The 19,211-nt window shown below is 46.1% G+C and overlaps 6 non-coding genes and 1 pseudogene across 6 annotated transcripts; all 7 read right to left on the bottom strand.

Moving 5' to 3' along the window:
- Positions 1 to 1,648: 1,648 nt before the first annotated feature.
- On the bottom strand, positions 1,649 to 1,839 carry LOC130351788 (U2 spliceosomal RNA). The gene has a single exon (XR_008888339.1). It is a non-coding gene; the product is annotated as a U2 spliceosomal RNA (small nuclear RNA).
- Positions 1,840 to 3,932: 2,093 nt separating this feature from the next.
- On the bottom strand, positions 3,933 to 4,126 carry LOC130351814 (U2 spliceosomal RNA). The gene has a single exon (XR_008888360.1). It is a non-coding gene; the product is annotated as a U2 spliceosomal RNA (small nuclear RNA).
- Positions 4,127 to 9,507: 5,381 nt separating this feature from the next.
- Positions 9,508 to 9,725, bottom strand: LOC130351830 (U2 spliceosomal RNA; annotated as a pseudogene).
- Positions 9,726 to 11,814: 2,089 nt separating this feature from the next.
- LOC130351787 (U2 spliceosomal RNA) lies at positions 11,815 to 12,005 on the bottom strand. The gene has a single exon (XR_008888338.1). It is a non-coding gene; the product is annotated as a U2 spliceosomal RNA (small nuclear RNA).
- Positions 12,006 to 14,101: 2,096 nt separating this feature from the next.
- On the bottom strand, positions 14,102 to 14,292 carry LOC130351786 (U2 spliceosomal RNA). The gene has a single exon (XR_008888337.1). It is a non-coding gene; the product is annotated as a U2 spliceosomal RNA (small nuclear RNA).
- A 2,099-nt stretch (positions 14,293 to 16,391) lies between these two features.
- LOC130351785 (U2 spliceosomal RNA) lies at positions 16,392 to 16,582 on the bottom strand. The gene has a single exon (XR_008888336.1). It is a non-coding gene; the product is annotated as a U2 spliceosomal RNA (small nuclear RNA).
- A 2,091-nt stretch (positions 16,583 to 18,673) lies between these two features.
- Positions 18,674 to 18,864, bottom strand: LOC130351784 (U2 spliceosomal RNA). The gene has a single exon (XR_008888335.1). It is a non-coding gene; the product is annotated as a U2 spliceosomal RNA (small nuclear RNA).
- Positions 18,865 to 19,211: the final 347 nt, after the last annotated feature.

Below are 19,211 nucleotides of genomic sequence, written 5' to 3'. Positions count from 1 at the left end.
GACAACCTATGGCGGTGATGGTTCTGCTCAGGCAGAGCAGTGCTGATGCTCCTCATAAAGCTGTCGCTGCTGTGAAGGTTCTAGGTGACATCACAAATCCCTTTGGTTACATACACAACAAAGCTGGGTTGTTGTTGTTTACACTCTGCAAGGCCTGTGGAAGTGAGTGACATCATAGCACTGTAGTTCTGAGGGTTCAAGATGGATGCAACAATCTCCTGTTGCTTCTATGAAGGCCGTAATAGACGACATCACCAAACAGCTCCATAGTCACATACACAGCAAAGGAGAGATGTTGTTTACACCTAGTGATGTCAGTGGTATTGAGTGACATCACAGCACAGTGCTAAGGCTCCTGGGCCTGGACACAGCAGCGGCTGCAATATCTCAACGGAGAATACGTTTATATCTATGTGTGTGTGTGCGCATATATATATATATATATATATATATATATATATATATATATATATTTCTCCGCCGAAATCACTTTTAAACCCATTTCCACCTTTTTTTCCCTTCTCTTCCTCTTACTTTTTTTTCAAGTTTTTTTACGTTTTTCTCCTTTTCGCCTCTTTTCTGGGCGTATTATTCTTCTTTTTCTTCTTTTTTTTCGTCTAATGCATACCCCATCAGTGCAGCAATGCTTATTCAATACCGCCAGCAGATGGAGACACTGGGGGATAATTTTCTAAGGATTTATACTGATTTTTCCTGTCTGAATTTGTCGCACAGAAAGTTGCAGGCCAAATATGTGTGACATTTCTGCGACTTTAGCTTCTAGAGCATTTTTACAACATTATACATAGGTGCTGAATACATAAAAAGCGACTGTTCAGCGACAGACAAGTCGCATCGGCTGAAAGTAGGCCAGAATGTCAGTCCATGTTGGAGCAGGTTTAGATACAGTCTAAAGCATAGATCTCAAAGTCTGTGCACAGAATTTAGCAAGGGCCTCGCACCTTCTGATGCATCAGGTAGGTGCACAATAGCATAGCCTAACCCTCTGTACTTTGGTCTATATTGATGCGGGACATAGACAGCCAGCTGATGACCAATCCATTAGTGCAATGGATGGCTGGAAGCATTTGTCTTTGCCTTTGCAATACCACAGAAGCAATGCATGGTCAATGTACAGCAATGACACACCTGTGTGAACAGCCAGGAGACACCCCCCCCCCCCCCATGTTATGTTACATAGTTACATAGTTAGTACGGTCGAAAAAAGACATATGTCCATCACGTTCAACCAGGGAATTAAGGGGTAGGGGTGTGGCGCGATATTGGGGAAGGGATGAGATTTTATATTTCTTCATAAGCATTAATCTTATTTTGTCAATTAGGAACATTCAGCACCCACCCGCTATCAAGGCAGCTGCCTATCATGTCATGCCCTACCTGCACAGGTGTGCTGGCTACTCAAATGATCCAATTAAGGAGGCCATTTAGTCAGCAGCAGCAGAAGTCCTGTGCCTGGACGCTCCAACAGGGGCCAGACACAAGCAGAAGCAGAAGCAGCAGAAGCAGCAGCAGCACCACCTTTTGTTTTTTGGCTGCAGCAGCAGCAAGGCCCACAGGGCTGGCTAGCTGGCTAGCCAGCAAGCAGGTAGCAATGAAAGTAGGAATCTTTCTTTTTAACCCTGTAAGGGGGTGGTGCACTGTACCCGAAGATACTGCCATATCGGGTCAATGCATAGGGCGACGGAAGCAAGCTTCGAAATCGGCCCCCGTTCTCAAAAATCCATTTAATATATGGTCCCCAGATAGGGGACGTATCAGATATTAAACTGATAAGAACAGATACTACACTTGATCTTAGCCAAAAGGCCGAGAAGCGATAACCGTGAAAGGGGCGGGCCCAACAAGGTCCCCTTCATGGGCACTATCACTGCTTGCTGTCAGGGAGGCTGCCAGACAATTTTCCATGCACACTCTGGGCTGGGGGGCAGTCAACCACCAGTACACACAGCAGAACCTAAACCCATACCATTATTGCTAAGCAGCAAGACAGGGGCCCATTGCACTCCCACGGGGCCTTTTTAAATGCAATCCATAACCCGGATTTGCCAGGAACCCTTCTTACTCCTCCTACTTGCATGTGACACTGGGCTTAGGATCTGCATAGGAAACACACACACAAGCACACACCTACCTTTGTTGCCTGCAGATGCCTCCTTGGCTGTCCCCAAACGGTATCAAACCAACACCCACGGGAAGCTGTAAGCATAGAGGACATGCCTGCACCCCATTGGACTTACCTGTGTGGGTTAAATCCGGGTTATTTGACAACCTATGGCGGTGATGGTTCTGCTCAGGCAGAGCAGTGCTGATGCTCCTCATAAAGCTGTCGCTGCTGTGAAGGTTCTAGGTGACATCACAAATCCCTTTGGTTACATACACAACAAAGCTGGGTTGTTGTTGTTTACACTCTGCAAGGCCTGTGGAAGTGAGTGACATCATAGCACTGTAGTTCTGAGGGTTCAAGATGGATGCAACAATCTCCTGTTGCTTCTATGAAGGCCGTAATAGACGACATCACCAAACAGCTCCATAGTCACATACACAGCAAAGGAGAGATGTTGTTTACACCTAGTGATGTCAGTGGTATTGAGTGACATCACAGCACAGTGCTAAGGCTCCTGGGCCTGGACACAGCAGCGGCTGCAATATCTCAACGGAGAATACGTTTATATCTATGTGTGTGTGTGCGCATATATATATATATATATATATATATATATATATATATATATATATATCTCCGCCGAAATCACTTTTAAACCCATTTCCACCTTTTTTTCCCTTCTCTTCCTCTTACTTTTTTTTCACGTTTTTTTACGTTTTTCTCCTTTTCGCCTCTTTTCTGGGCGTATTATTCTTCTTTTTCTTCTTTTTTTTCGTCTAATGCATACCCCATCAGTGCAGCAATGCTTATTCAATACCGCCAGCAGATGGAGACACTGGGGGATAATTTTCTAAGGATTTATACTGATTTTTCCTGTCTGAATTTGTCGCACAGAAAGTTGCAGGCCAAATATGTGTGACATTTCTGCGACTTTAGCTTCTAGAGCATTTTTACAACATTATACATAGGTGCTGAATACATAAAAAGCGACTGTTCAGCGACAGACAAGTCGCATCGGCTGAAAGTAGGCCAGAATGTCAGTCCATGTTGGAGCAGGTTTAGATACAGTCTAAAGCATAGATCTCAAAGTCTGTGCACAGAATTTAGCAAGGGCCTCGCACCTTCTGATGCATCAGGTAGGTGCACAATAGCATAGCCTAACCCTCTGTACTTTGGTCTATATTGATGCGGGACATAGACAGCCAGCTGATGACCAATCCATTAGTGCAATGGATGGCTGGAAGCATTTGTCTTTGCCTTTGCAATACCACAGAAGCAATGCATGGTCAATGTACAGCAATGACACACCTGTGTGAACAGCCAGGAGACCCCCCCCCCCCCCCCATGTTATGTTACATAGTTACATAGTTAGTACGGTCGAAAAAAGACATATGTCCATCACGTTCAACCAGGGAATTAAGGGGTAGGGGTGTGGCGCGATATTGGGGAAGGGATGAGATTTTATATTTCTTCATAAGCATTAATCTTATTTTGTCAATTAGGAACATTCAGCACCCACCCGCTATCAAGGCAGCTGCCTATCATGTCATGCCCTACCTGCACAGGTGTGCTGGCTACTCAAATGATCCAATTAAGGAGGCCATTTAGTCAGCAGCAGCAGAAGTCCTGTGCCTGGACGCTCCAACAGGGGCCAGACACAAGCAGAAGCAGAAGCAGCAGAAGCAGCAGCAGCACCACCTTTTGTTTTTTGGCTGCAGCAGCAGCAAGGCCCACAGGGCTGGCTAGCTGGCTAGCCAGCAAGCAGGTAGCAATGAAAGTAGGAATCTTTCTTTTTAACCCTGTAAGGGGGTGGTGCACTGTACCCGAAGATACTGCCATATCGGGTCAATGCATAGGGCGACGGAAGCAAGCTTCGAAATCGGCCCCCGTTCTCAAAAATCCATTTAATATATGGTCCCCAGATAGGGGACGTATCAGATATTAAACTGATAAGAACAGATAAGGTTTCAACAAAATTTTATTCAATAAATAAGAAACCATACAAAATTTAAAATGCAAAATAATAAAAGGTTCACAAAAGTTTTAAAATACAAATAATAAAACCAGTAATAAAAGGAGAAAAAATAAAAATGGCAGGATAAAACATTATACAAATGTCATAAAAACTGATTATATTGTTATTTCGTTCCATAGAGGCAGACACCACATGGATGCTGCCTCGCTGGCCCCCAACTGTTTCTTGTCTCTTAGGTAATAGATGTACATCTCACTCAGGGCCAGCTTTATACAGTTTTTAACATCAATAAAATCATGTTTAAAAAGTAAGATGTTCCTAACTTTCCAGATGGCATTTTTAAAACAATTAATAATCATCCAGCAGATCATCTGCTGTTTAAAATTGGGGCAGTTAAAAAGACCGTAAAAGACACATTCGTGATTAAAATCTTTTAGGCCGCAGGCCCACTTCAAAAGTGGGCCTACCTTCCTCCAAAGCTCCCGTGCAAAAGGGCAGTTCCAAAATATGTGCAGCACCGTTTCGTCCACTCCGCAGCCATCTCTCGGGCACTTGGCTCTCGCCACCAGTCCTCGCCTGTGCTGGAACTCACGAGTAGGGAGGCACTGGTGGACGATTGCCCAGGCAAGATCCCTGTGTACATTCGCCAGAAACTTCCCGTACACGTTCCGCCATACCTTTTTGGATCTTGCCTGTGTGAAATTGGACACTGCCAGGGTAACCTCACTCCGCCTGAGGACCTTTGATACCTTTCTCTGGTCCCCCAGTATGTCAGGCTCCAAATCTTGGAGACCTAGGAGCCTGACTGTCTTTTCCAACACCACATAATGTTTTGGGGGACACAGAAGCACCGGAGCGTTCAGAGGGATGCGCAACCATCTTTTAAAAACCATGCCCGCAGCGTACCTTAAAAAGCAGCTAAAAATGCCATCGGATTTAATAATTTTAAAACAGAAACAGAAATACTTTATGTAAAAGAAAGTAAAAAGGTTAGGAACATCTTTCCCGCCATTATCTTTACTTTTGTACATAAAATCACGCTTTAATTTCTCCATTTTTGAACCCCATAAAAAAGTAAAAACAATTCTAGTTACTTTTTTTATGTATAAAATAGATGGAGGAAATACCATGGCAATGTATAGCATAATAGGGAGTAAAACCATCTTTATTATTAAAATCTTCCCCTCCATGGTAAGGTTTCTAAGATTCCACATTAAAATCTTCTTCTCCATCTTAGCTATAGCTGAATCCCAGTTAGGGCTCCCATCATTGACCTGGTTAAAAACAATACCTAAAACTTTAATTTGATCCTGTTGCATTGTGACTCCTGGGGTGATGGATGAATCCCAGGAGCCAATATAAAAACAGTCACATTTATCTGTGTTTAGCTTAAAACCAGAGACCTCGCAGAAATAGCTGGTGTTCCTCAATGCCCCCCTCATGGATGGAGAGTCCGGGCACAGTATGGTGACATCATCCATGTACCCCAACACCTTTAGATGGGTCCCTCCTCCACCAGGTATCGGTACGCCTCTTACTACCCGGTCTTTTCTGAGGAGGGCCATCAGTGGTTCGATTGCGCAAATAAAAAGGAGTGGGGACAGGGGGCAGCCCTGTTTGACACCTGATAAAAGAGGAACACCGCTGGTTAAAAAGCCATTAACAGAGACTTGACTAAAACAGGATCGGTATAAAAGCATGATTCGGCTTAAAATCGTTTCAGGCACTGCCATCTTTTTAAGAACTAAAAACAGGTATTCATGGGAGACCCTATCAAAGGCTTTTTCAAAGTCTAAGGATAAAATTGCTACAGTTTGATTTCTATCCTTAAAATACCATAAAACATCTCTTAAAATATTTAGGGATTCAGCTATAGACCTTCCAGGTACCCCACAAACCTGATTTGGGTGAATTAATTTATGAATAAAAGGTTTAAAACGGACAGCTAATAACTTGGCTAAAACTTTATAATCGACATTTAAAAGTGTGATGGGGCGCCAATTTTTTAGCATATCCTTTTCACCCTTTTTAAAAAGTAATGATACAATCCCCCTCCTCCAGGAAGGGGGAAGTTCATTAACAATAAAAGTTTCTTTATACAATAAAACCATATCATCCTTTAAAATATCCCAAAAAGCTAAATAAAATTCGATGGGTAAACCATCTTCCCCAGGGGCCTTCCCACTAGAAAAACTTTTAAAAACAAATAAAAGTTCATCTAAGTTAAGATCACGGGATAAAACCTCCTGGTCTAAAACATCTAGCTTAAAATCAAGGGAATTAAGAACATGTTCTAAAAAGGATGGATTAAGATCTTTCTTATTAAAAAGAAGCTGGTAGAAGTTAAAAACTGCATCTAACATGCCTTTTGGAGTGGATTCACCCTCAAGGTTTTGGATGATATCCCTCCTATTCATCACTTTTTTAAAAAAGAAACGGGAACATTTCTCGCCCTCCTCCAGGTGCTGCACATGTGAGTTAAAAATGATTTGTTTCCCTTTCTTTTCTATGGCATGTTTTATTTCAGTTTTAAGGTTTAAAATATCATTTTCTACATCCATACCAGCTTCTTTCAATTTAAAAAGTACATTTAAACGCATGTTAAGAACATAAAACCACTGTTTTTCCATTTTTGCCTTCTTCTTACCTGCTTTGATAAAAAAAAATCTGATTTTAGATTTGGTGCCCTCCCACCAGTGCAGCATAGGCTCGTGGGGTTTTCTTTGTGATTGCCAGCATTGGTAGGTCCGCACAAACTCCTCTTTTATCTCAGGGTCCTCTAGGAGTGTGGTGTTTAATCTCCAGAGGCCCCTTTTTGCTTTTTGCTCCCCCTCTAGCTCCAGGCCCACCAAGAGGAGCTTATGATCAGAGAAGATATTCTGCTCGAGCGTGCATTTCAGGGGTTTAAAAGCTCTAGAGGAAAAAATAAAATCGATTCTGGAGCTCACTCTTCCATTGGACCATGTGGCGCCCGGGTCCTCCGGCAAGAGATCCTTCCAGCAATCTTTCAAATTAAAATCATCAATAACATTTTTAAGCAGGTAAGAAGTGCGGTCTTTACGATTAATATCCCCACCCTGCCGGTGTTCCCCATCACGTATGCAGTTAAAATCACCTCCCACCAGCAGGGGGGAAGACCCAACACAAAACAGTGGTAAAATTTCAAATAGTTCTGCCCGCTCCTGTTTATCAGGAGGGGCATACACATTTAAAACACGAATTAAAAGTCCATTAAAATATAGATGAATTAAAAGAGCTCTGCCAGGCACAATCTCAGTTACTGTATGAATAGAAAAGGACTGGCCTCGGCAGAGCAGCCCAACACCCACAGAACGACAGTCATTTGCACCGGACCATATGGATGGGCCCAGCTTCCAGTCTTCTTTTAAGTCTTTATAGTCCATTTTACTAGGGATTCCACATTCTTGTAGCAGGCAAAGGTCAAAGTCACATGTCTCTAGATAAGAAAATAAAGCAGCCCTGCGATCAGGGCTCTTTAAGGACCTCACATTGAGTGAGGCAATTTTTACAGGGATAGGCATAGTTTATGGAGAGTCCGTGCTTGGAGAATCAAAGTCAATAATAAGCTGCGTACCGTCATCCCCCGCCTGCGGGGTCATCAGCTCCTTGATGTTCTGAGGGTCGGAGCTTGAGATCGATGATGCCCCGACCCTGAGCTCGCTCTCGTCCGAACTACGGCACGCCGCTTTCCTTTGAATGTCTTCCTCTTCTTCTTCTCTTTGTCTTTTAAATGTCACACTGCTATCCATATCCTCTGTGTTGCTCTCACTCGATGTAATCTCTGGCCCCCGGCTGATGGATCTGCGTCTTCTTTCATCTTTTGACGACTGGAACTGCTGCACAGGGGCCTGTGAGGCCTCTTTTCCGGAACCTTTGCCGCTACCTTGGGAAGTTTTCATCGCTTGTTCCCCAGCAAGCGTTGCTGAGGACTGTTGCTCCAACTTCCCCATCGATCGACGATGGCCAGTTTTACCCACCGGGTCCACTGCTGGCGGGGCAGCAAACCCTGGTTTGGCGCCACTTGTCTTCTTGGCCCTGTCCTGTATAGGCGGAGTAACAGGACCAGGCTCAGACCTGGCCACCTGGCTCCCCTTCCGGCGGGCTTTCACCGGGGCCTCTTCGTCCGGAGCAGGGCGACCCTGGGCCAAGCCAGTACCTGGCTTATGCTGCAATTTTGGGTCCACCTCTGCCCCCACCGAGGCCCGTCGGCTGCCACCCGCCACAGGTGAGCCCCCTTCAGAAGTTTCGGCGGGCTCTTGAGCCAGGTAGGAAGTCGATCGACGTCTTTCAATTTCCCGGGCAGTAAACTCGATCACCCGCCCGGGCTTCGTGGAATCCCCATGGCCTCCCCCTAGCACTACCACCGGTGGGCCCCCCGATGGAGCACCAGAGGTCTTGGGCCTGGACCCATCAGTACCTGCCATCTGGGGTTTGGGCATCTTAAAAAAGGACGTCTTTTGTCCTGTCCCCTCTTTGGGTGGGCCCAGCCTTGACCCACCCATCGTAGTTTTTGCTTTATGGGGACAGGAATTAAAATCGTGATTTTCCTCTCCGCAGAGGTTGCACCTTATCGTATGGCTACATCTTGAGGCTATGTGACCTTCTTGGCCACACCTATTGCAGCGAATCACACGCTCCGCGCCGCAGGTCTCCTGGGTGTGGCCAAACCTCAAGCAATTTCGGCAATACATAGGCATTTGAGGATAGAACAGGAAGCCCCGAACTCTCCCGATGGCAAAATTTGGGGGCGGATGGCAAAGACCCCCAATACCACCGGGATCCTTACGGAGCTTGACCCAGAACTTCCTCTTGCCGTTCCAGAACCGCACGGAGTTCAAGATTTTGTTTGCGAATCGCACCTCTTCGCAGTATCGCTGAAGAAAAGTGGCTATATCCTCCGTGGTCACATGAGGGCTGTGCATAGCCACCACCAACGGTATATGTTCCTCACCATAGAGGAACTGGAACGAAAGACCGTCGAGTCGATCGTCCCTCTGGTCCGCACCAGACAAGGTTGCATAGATGTTATCGCAACACGCCGTGGCCGTGAAGGTGACGGTATACAGGCCACGGCTTTCCTGGTCATTTAGACACAGGATGTCCTCCCTATTGAGGCGGAAGTAGTCAAGAAGAATCACCTCCGCAATGAAGCGGAGGTTCTTCAACTGACGATGGCTCTCCGACACCTCTATGCGGATGGTATTTCGCATCGACATTTCCCCAGAGGGGAAAGCCCAGGAGAACGGCATCTTCCACACCCAGGGACTAAGCCCCTTCCCCAATAGCAGCAGGGGCTCGGAATCCCGCTATAAAAGCGGAACCCTTACCCAAGGCAGAGGTCGGGGGTACCCTAGGTGCTTCCGAAGCTACAGGTAACGCTCAACGTACCGAAAATGCCTTCTGAGACACAAGGTCCCAGAGACAGGGGGATCGCAACCCGTTGTCTGTGGACTAAGCCCGCTCCCCAATAGCAGCAAGGGGGTGAAGTCCCTCCGTAAGGAGAGACAATCCCCCAAGGCCGAGAAGCGGGGTACCACAGACACCTTCCGACCAGACCAAATGCAGATACTACACTTGATCTTAGCCAAAAGGCCGAGAAGCGATAACCGTGAAAGGGGCGGGCCCAACAAGGTCCCCTTCATGGGCACTATCACTGCTTGCTGTCAGGGAGGCTGCCAGACAATTTTCCATGCACACTCTGGGCTGGGGGGCAGTCAACCACCAGTACACACAGCAGAACCTAAACCCATACCATTATTGCTAAGCAGCAAGACAGGGGCCCATTGCACTCCCACGGGGCCTTTTTAAATGCAATCCATAACCCGGATTTGCCAGGAACCCTTCTTACTCCTCCTACTTGCATGTGACACTGGGCTTAGGATCTGCATAGGAAACACACACACAAGCACACACACCTACCTTTGTTGCCTGCAGATGCCTCCTTGGCTGTCCCCAAACGGTATCAAACCAACACCCACGGGAAGCTGTAAGCATAGAGGACATGCCTGCACCCCATTGGACTTACCTGTGTGGGTTAAATCCGGGTTATTTGACAACCTATGGCGGTGATGGTTCTGCTCAGGCAGAGCAGTGCTGATGCTCCTCATAAAGCTGTCGCTGCTGTGAAGGTTCTAGGTGACATCACAAATCCCTTTGGTTACATACACAACAAAGCTGGGTTGTTGTTGTTTACACTCTGCAAGGCCTGTGGAAGTGAGTGACATCATAGCACTGTAGTTCTGAGGGTTCAAGATGGATGCAACAATCTCCTGTTGCTTCTATGAAGGCCGTAATAGACGACATCACCAAACAGCTCCATAGTCACATACACAGCAAAGGAGAGATGTTGTTTACACCTAGTGATGTCAGTGGTATTGAGTGACATCACAGCACAGTGCTAAGGCTCCTGGGCCTGGACACAGCAGCGGCTGCAATATCTCAACGGAGAATACGTTTATATCTATGTGTGTGTGTGCGCATATATATATATATATATATATATATATATATATATATATATTTCTCCGCCGAAATCACTTTTAAACCCATTTCCACCTTTTTTTCCCTTCTCTTCCTCTTACTTTTTTTTCACGTTTTTTTACGTTTTTCTCCTTTTCGCCTCTTTTCTGGGCGTATTATTCTTCTTTTTCTTCTTTTTTTTCGTCTAATGCATACCCCATCAGTGCAGCAATGCTTATTCAATACCGCCAGCAGATGGAGACACTGGGGGATAATTTTCTAAGGATTTATACTGATTTTTCCTGTCTGAATTTGTCGCACAGAAAGTTGCAGGCCAAATATGTGTGACATTTCTGCGACTTTAGCTTCTAGAGCATTTTTACAACATTATACATAGGTGCTGAATACATAAAAAGCGACTGTTCAGCGACAGACAAGTCGCATCGGCTGAAAGTAGGCCAGAATGTCAGTCCATGTTGGAGCAGGTTTAGATACAGTCTAAAGCATAGATCTCAAAGTCTGTGCACAGAATTTAGCAAGGGCCTCGCACCTTCTGATGCATCAGGTAGGTGCACAATAGCATAGCCTAACCCTCTGTACTTTGGTCTATATTGATGCGGGACATAGACAGCCAGCTGATGACCAATCCATTAGTGCAATGGATGGCTGGAAGCATTTGTCTTTGCCTTTGCAATACCACAGAAGCAATGCATGGTCAATGTACAGCAATGACACACCTGTGTGAACAGCCAGGAGACCCCCCCCCCCCCCATGTTATGTTACATAGTTACATAGTTAGTACGGTCGAAAAAAGACATATGTCCATCACGTTCAACCAGGGAATTAAGGGGTAGGGGTGTGGCGCGATATTGGGGAAGGGATGAGATTTTATATTTCTTCATAAGCATTAATCTTATTTTGTCAATTAGGAACATTCAGCACCCACCCGCTATCAAGGCAGCTGCCTATCATGTCATGCCCTACCTGCACAGGTGTGCTGGCTACTCAAATGATCCAATTAAGGAGGCCATTTAGTCAGCAGCAGCAGAAGTCCTGTGCCTGGACGCTCCAACAGGGGCCAGACACAAGCAGAAGCAGAAGCAGCAGAAGCAGCAGCAGCACCACCTTTTGTTTTTTGGCTGCAGCAGCAGCAAGGCCCACAGGGCTGGCTAGCTGGCTAGCCAGCAAGCAGGTAGCAATGAAAGTAGGAATCTTTCTTTTTAACCCTGTAAGGGGGTGGTGCACTGTACCCGAAGATACTGCCATATCGGGTCAATGCATAGGGCGACGGAAGCAAGCTTCGAAATCGGCCCCCGTTCTCAAAAATCCATTTAATATATGGTCCCCAGATAGGGGACGTATCAGATATTAAACTGATAAGAACAGATACTACACTTGATCTTAGCCAAAAGGCCGAGAAGCGATAACCGTGAAAGGGGCGGGCCCAACAAGGTCCCCTTCATGGGCACTATCACTGCTTGCTGTCAGGGAGGCTGCCAGACAATTTTCCATGCACACTCTGGGCTGGGGGGCAGTCAACCACCAGTACACACAGCAGAACCTAAACCCATACCATTATTGCTAAGCAGCAAGACAGGGGCCCATTGCACTCCCACGGGGCCTTTTTAAATGCAATCCATAACCCGGATTTGCCAGGAACCCTTCTTACTCCTCCTACTTGCATGTGACACTGGGCTTAGGATCTGCATAGGAAACACACACACAAGCACACACCTACCTTTGTTGCCTGCAGATGCCTCCTTGGCTGTCCCCAAACGGTATCAAACCAACACCCACGGGAAGCTGTAAGCATAGAGGACATGCCTGCACCCCATTGGACTTACCTGTGTGGGTTAAATCCGGGTTATTTGACAACCTATGGCGGTGATGGTTCTGCTCAGGCAGAGCAGTGCTGATGCTCCTCATAAAGCTGTCGCTGCTGTGAAGGTTCTAGGTGACATCACAAATCCCTTTGGTTACATACACAACAAAGCTGGGTTGTTGTTGTTTACACTCTGCAAGGCCTGTGGAAGTGAGTGACATCATAGCACTGTAGTTCTGAGGGTTCAAGATGGATGCAACAATCTCCTGTTGCTTCTATGAAGGCCGTAATAGACGACATCACCAAACAGCTCCATAGTCACATACACAGCAAAGGAGAGATGTTGTTTACACCTAGTGATGTCAGTGGTATTGAGTGACATCACAGCACAGTGCTAAGGCTCCTGGGCCTGGACACAGCAGCGGCTGCAATATCTCAACGGAGAATACGTTTATATCTATGTGTGTGTGTGCGCATATATATATATATATATATATATATATATATATATATATATATATTTCTCCGCCGAAATCACTTTTAAACCCATTTCCACCTTTTTTTCCCTTCTCTTCCTCTTACTTTTTTTTCACGTTTTTTTACGTTTTTCTCCTTTTCGCCTCTTTTCTGGGCGTATTATTCTTCTTTTTCTTCTTTTTTTTCGTCTAATGCATACCCCATCAGTGCAGCAATGCTTATTCAATACCGCCAGCAGATGGAGACACTGGGGGATAATTTTCTAAGGATTTATACTGATTTTTCCTGTCTGAATTTGTCGCACAGAAAGTTGCAGGCCAAATATGTGTGACATTTCTGCGACTTTAGCTTCTAGAGCATTTTTACAACATTATACATAGGTGCTGAATACATAAAAAGCGACTGTTCAGCGACAGACAAGTCGCATCGGCTGAAAGTAGGCCAGAATGTCAGTCCATGTTGGAGCAGGTTTAGATACAGTCTAAAGCATAGATCTCAAAGTCTGTGCACAGAATTTAGCAAGGGCCTCGCACCTTCTGATGCATCAGGTAGGTGCACAATAGCATAGCCTAACCCTCTGTACTTTGGTCTATATTGATGCGGGACATAGACAGCCAGCTGATGACCAATCCATTAGTGCAATGGATGGCTGGAAGCATTTGTCTTTGCCTTTGCAATACCACAGAAGCAATGCATGGTCAATGTACAGCAATGACACACCTGTGTGAACAGCCAGGAGACCCCCCCCCCCCCCCCCCCATGTTATGTTACATAGTTACATAGTTAGTACGGTCGAAAAAAGACATATGTCCATCACGTTCAACCAGGGAATTAAGGGGTAGGGGTGTGGCGCGATATTGGGGAAGGGATGAGATTTTATATTTCTTCATAAGCATTAATCTTATTTTGTCAATTAGGAACATTCAGCACCCACCCGCTATCAAGGCAGCTGCCTATCATGTCATGCCCTACCTGCACAGGTGTGCTGGCTACTCAAATGATCCAATTAAGGAGGCCATTTAGTCAGCAGCAGCAGAAGTCCTGTGCCTGGACGCTCCAACAGGGGCCAGACACAAGCAGAAGCAGAAGCAGCAGAAGCAGCAGCAGCACCACCTTTTGTTTTTTGGCTGCAGCAGCAGCAAGGCCCACAGGGCTGGCTAGCTGGCTAGCCAGCAAGCAGGTAGCAATGAAAGTAGGAATCTTTCTTTTTAACCCTGTAAGGGGGTGGTGCACTGTACCCGAAGATACTGCCATATCGGGTCAATGCATAGGGCGACGGAAGCAAGCTTCGAAATCGGCCCCCGTTCTCAAAAATCCATTTAATATATGGTCCCCAGATAGGGGACGTATCAGATATTAAACTGATAAGAACAGATACTACACTTGATCTTAGCCAAAAGGCCGAGAAGCGATAACCGTGAAAGGGGCGGGCCCAACAAGGTCCCCTTCATGGGCACTATCACTGCTTGCTGTCAGGGAGGCTGCCAGACAATTTTCCATGCACACTCTGGGCTGGGGGGCAGTCAACCACCAGTACACACAGCAGAACCTAAACCCATACCATTATTGCTAAGCAGCAAGACAGGGGCCCATTGCACTCCCACGGGGCCTTTTTAAATGCAATCCATAACCCGGATTTGCCAGGAACCCTTCTTACTCCTCCTACTTGCATGTGACACTGGGCTTAGGATCTGCATAGGAAACACACACACAAGCACACACCTACCTTTGTTGCCTGCAGATGCCTCCTTGGCTGTCCCCAAACGGTATCAAACCAACACCCACGGGAAGCTGTAAGCATAGAGGACATGCCTGCACCCCATTGGACTTACCTGTGTGGGTTAAATCCGGGTTATTTGACAACCTATGGCGGTGATGGTTCTGCTTCTGCTCAGGCAGAGCAGTGCTGATGCTCCTCATAAAGCTGTCGCTGCTGTGAAGGTTCTAGGTGACATCACAAATCCCTTTGGTTACATACACAACAAAGCTGGGTTGTTGTTGTTTACACTCTGCAAGGCCTGTGGAAGTGAGTGACATCATAGCACTGTAGTTCTGAGGGTTCAAGATGGATGCAACAATCTCCTGTTGCTTCTATGAAGGCCGTAATAGACGACATCACCAAACAGCTCCATAGTCACATACACAGCAAAGGAGAGATGTTGTTTACACCTAGTGATGTCAGTGGTATTGAGTGACATCACAGCACAGTGCTAAGGCTCCTGGGCCTGGACACAGCAGCGGCTGCAATATCTCAACGGAGAATACGTTTATATCTATGTGTGTGTGTGCGCATATATATATATATATATATATATATATATATATATATATATATATTTCTCCGCCGAAATCACTTTTAAACCCATTTCCACCTTTTTTTCCCTTCTCTTCCTCTTACTTTTTTTTCACGTTTTTTTACGTTTTTCTCCTTTTCGCCTCTTTTCTGGGCGTATTATTCTTCTTTTTCTTCTTTTTTTTCGTCTAATGCATACCCCATCAGTGCAGCAATGCTTATTCAATACCGCCAGCAGATGGAGACACTGGGGGATAATTTTCTAAGGATTTATACTGATTTTTCCTGTCTGAATTTGTCGCACAGAAAGTTGCAGGCCAAATATGTGTGACATTTCTGCGACTTTAGCTTCTAGAGCATTTTTACAACATTATACATAGGTGCTGAATACATAAAAAGCGACTGTTCAGCGACAGACAAGTCGCATCGGCTGAAAGTAGGCCAGAATGTCAGTCCATGTTGGAGCAGGTTTAGATACAGTCTAAAGCATAGATCTCAAAGTCTGTGCACAGAATTTAGCAAGGGCCTCGCACCTTCTGATGCATCAGGTAGGTGCACAATAGCATAGCCTAACCCTCTGTACTTTGGTCTATATTGATGCGGGACATAGACAGCCAGCTGATGACCAATCCATTAGTGCAATGGATGGCTGGAAGCATTTGTCTTTGCCTTTGCAATACCACAGAAGCAATGCATGGTCAATGTACAGCAATGACACACCTGTGTGAACAGCCAGGAGACCCCCCCCCCCCCCCCATGTTATGTTACATAGTTACATAGTTAGTACGGTCGAAAAAAGACATATGTCCATCACGTTCAACCAGGGAATTAAGGGGTAGGGGTGTGGCGCGATATTGGGGAAGGGATGAGATTTTATATTTCTTCATAAGCATTAATCTTATTTTGTCAATTAGGAACATTCAGCACCCACCCGCTATCAAGGCAGCTGCCTATCATGTCATGCCCTACCTGCACAGGTGTGCTGGCTACTCAAATGATCCAATTAAGGAGGCCATTTAGTCAGCAGCAGCAGAAGTCCTGTGCCTGGACGCTCCAACAGGGGCCAGACACAAGCAGAAGCAGAAGCAGCAGAAGCAGCAGCAGCACCACCTTTTGTTTTTTGGCTGCAGCAGCAGCAAGGCCCACAGGGCTGGCTAGCTGGCTAGCCAGCAAGCAGGTAGCAATGAAAGTAGGAATCTTTCTTTTTAACCCTGTAAGGGGGTGGTGCACTGTACCCGAAGATACTGCCATATCGGGTCAATGCATAGGGCGACGGAAGCAAGCTTCGAAATCGGCCCCCGTTCTCAAAAATCCATTTAATATATGGTCCCCAGATAGGGGACGTATCAGATATTAAACTGATAAGAACAGATACTACACTTGATCTTAGCCAAAAGGCCGAGAAGCGATAACCGTGAAAGGGGCGGGCCCAACAAGGTCCCCTTCATGGGCACTATCACTGCTTGCTGTCAGGGAGGCTGCCAGACAATTTTCCATGCACACTCTGGGCTGGGGGGCAGTCAACCACCAGTACACACAGCAGAACCTAAACCCATACCATTATTGCTAAGCAGCAAGACAGGGGCCCATTGCACTCCCACGGGGCCTTTTTAAATGCAATCCATAACCCGGATTTGCCAGGAACCCTTCTTACTCCTCCTACTTGCATGTGACACTGGGCTTAGGATCTGCATAGGAAACACACACACAAGCACACACCTACCTTTGTTGCCTGCAGATGCCTCCTTGGCTGTCCCCAAACGGTATCAAACCAACACCCACGGGAAGCTGTAAGCATAGAGGACATGCCTGCACCCCATTGGACTTACCTGTGTGGGTTAAATCCGGGTTATTTGACAACCTATGGCGGTGATGGTTCTGCTCAGGCAGAGCAGTGCTGATGCTCCTCATAAAGCTGTCGCTGCTGTGAAGGTTCTAGGTGACATCACAAATCCCTTTGGTTACATACACAACAAAGCTGGGTTGTTGTTGTTTACACTCTGCAAGGCCTGTGGAAGTGAGTGACATCATAGCACTGTAGTTCTGAGGGTTCAAGATGGATGCAACAATCTCCTGTTGCTTCTATGAAGGCCGTAATAGACGACATCACCAAACAGCTCCATAGTCACATACACAGCAAAGGAGAGATGTTGTTTACACCTAGTGATGTCAGTGGTATTGAGTGACATCACAGCACAGTGCTAAGGCTCCTGGGCCTGGACACAGCAGCGGCTGCAATATCTCAACGGAGAATACGTTTATATCTATGTGTGTGTGTGCGCATATATATATATATATATATATATATATATATATATATATATATATTCTCCGCCGAAATCACTTTTAAACCCATTTCCACCTTTTTTTCCCTTCTCTTCCTCTTACTTTTTTTTCACGTTTTTTTACGTTTTTCTCCTTTTCGCCTCTTTTCTGGGCGTATTATTCTTCTTTTTCTTCTTTTTTTTCGTCTAATGCATACCCCATCAGTGCAGCAATGCTTATTCAATACCGCCAGCAGATGGAGACACTGGGGGATAATTTTCTAAGGATTTATACTGATTTTTCCTGTCTGAATTTGTCGCACAGAAAGTTGCAGGCCAAATATGTGTGACATTTCTGCGACTTTAGCTTCTAGAGCATTTTTACAACATTATACATAGGTGCTGAATACATAAAAAGCGACTGTTCAGCGACAGACAAGTCGCATCGGCTGAAAGTAGGCCAGAATGTCAGTCCATGTTGGAGCAGGTTTAGATACAGTCTAAAGCATAGATCTCAAAGTCTGTGCACAGAATTTAGCAAGGGCCTCGCACCTTCTGATGCATCAGGTAGGTGCACAATAGCATAGCCTAACCCTCTGTACTTTGGTCTATATTGATGCGGGACATAGACAGCCAGCTGATGACCAATCCATTAGTGCAATGGATGGCTGGAAGCATTTGTCTTTGCCTTTGCAATACCACAGAAGCAATGCATGGTCAATGTACAGCAATGACACACCTGTGTGAACAGCCAGGAGACCCCCCCCCCCCCCCATGTTATGTTACATAGTTACATAGTTAGTACGGTCGAAAAAAGACATATGTCCATCACGTTCAACCAGGGAATTAAGGGGTAGGGGTGTGGCGCGATATTGGGGAAGGGATGAGATTTTATATTTCTTCATAAGCATTAATCTTATTTTGTCAATTAGGAACATTCAGCACCCACCCGCTATCAAGGCAGCTGCCTATCATGTCATGCCCTACCTGCACAGGTGTGCTGGCTACTCAAATGATCCAATTAAGGAGGCCATTTAGTCAGCAGCAGCAGAAGTCCTGTGCCTGGACGCTCCAACAGGGGCCAGACACAAGCAGAAGCAGAAGCAGCAGAAGCAGCAGCAGCACCACCTTTTGTTTTTTGGCTGCAGCAGCAGCAAGGCCCACAGGGCTGGCTAGCTGGCTAGCCAGCAAGCAGGTAGCAATGAAAGTAGGAATCTTTCTTTTTAACCCTGTAAGGGGGTGGTGCACTGTACCCGAAGATACTGCCATATCGGGTCAATGCATAGGGCGACGGAAGCAAGCTTCGAAATCGGCCCCCGTTCTCAAAAATCCATTTAATATATGGTCCCCAGATAGGGGACGTATCAGATATTAAACTGATAAGAACAGATACTACACTTGATCTTAGCCAAAAGGCCGAGAAGCGATAACCGTGAAAGGGGCGGGCCCAACAAGGTCCCCTTCATGGGCACTATCACTGCTTGCTGTCAGGGAGGCTGCCAGACAATTTTCCATGCACACTCTGGGCTGGGGGGCAGTCAACCACCAGTACACACAGCAGAACCTAAACCCATACCATTATTGCTAAGCAGCAAGACAGGGGCCCATTGCACTCCCACGGGGCCTTTTTAAATGCAATCCATAACCCGGATTTGCCAGGAACCCTTCTTACTCCTCCTACTTGCATGTGACACTGGGCTTAGGATCTGCATAGGAAACACACACACAAGCACACACCTACCTTTGTTGCCTGCAGATGCCTCCTTGGCTGTCCC

This window comes from Hyla sarda, unplaced genomic scaffold (genome assembly GCF_029499605.1).
Source record: "Hyla sarda isolate aHylSar1 unplaced genomic scaffold, aHylSar1.hap1 scaffold_998, whole genome shotgun sequence".
Classification (NCBI taxonomy): domain Eukaryota; kingdom Metazoa; phylum Chordata; class Amphibia; order Anura; family Hylidae; genus Hyla; species Hyla sarda.
Note: the sequence above shows the minus strand (reverse complement) of the source record. Positions and strands in the feature narration are given on the sequence as shown.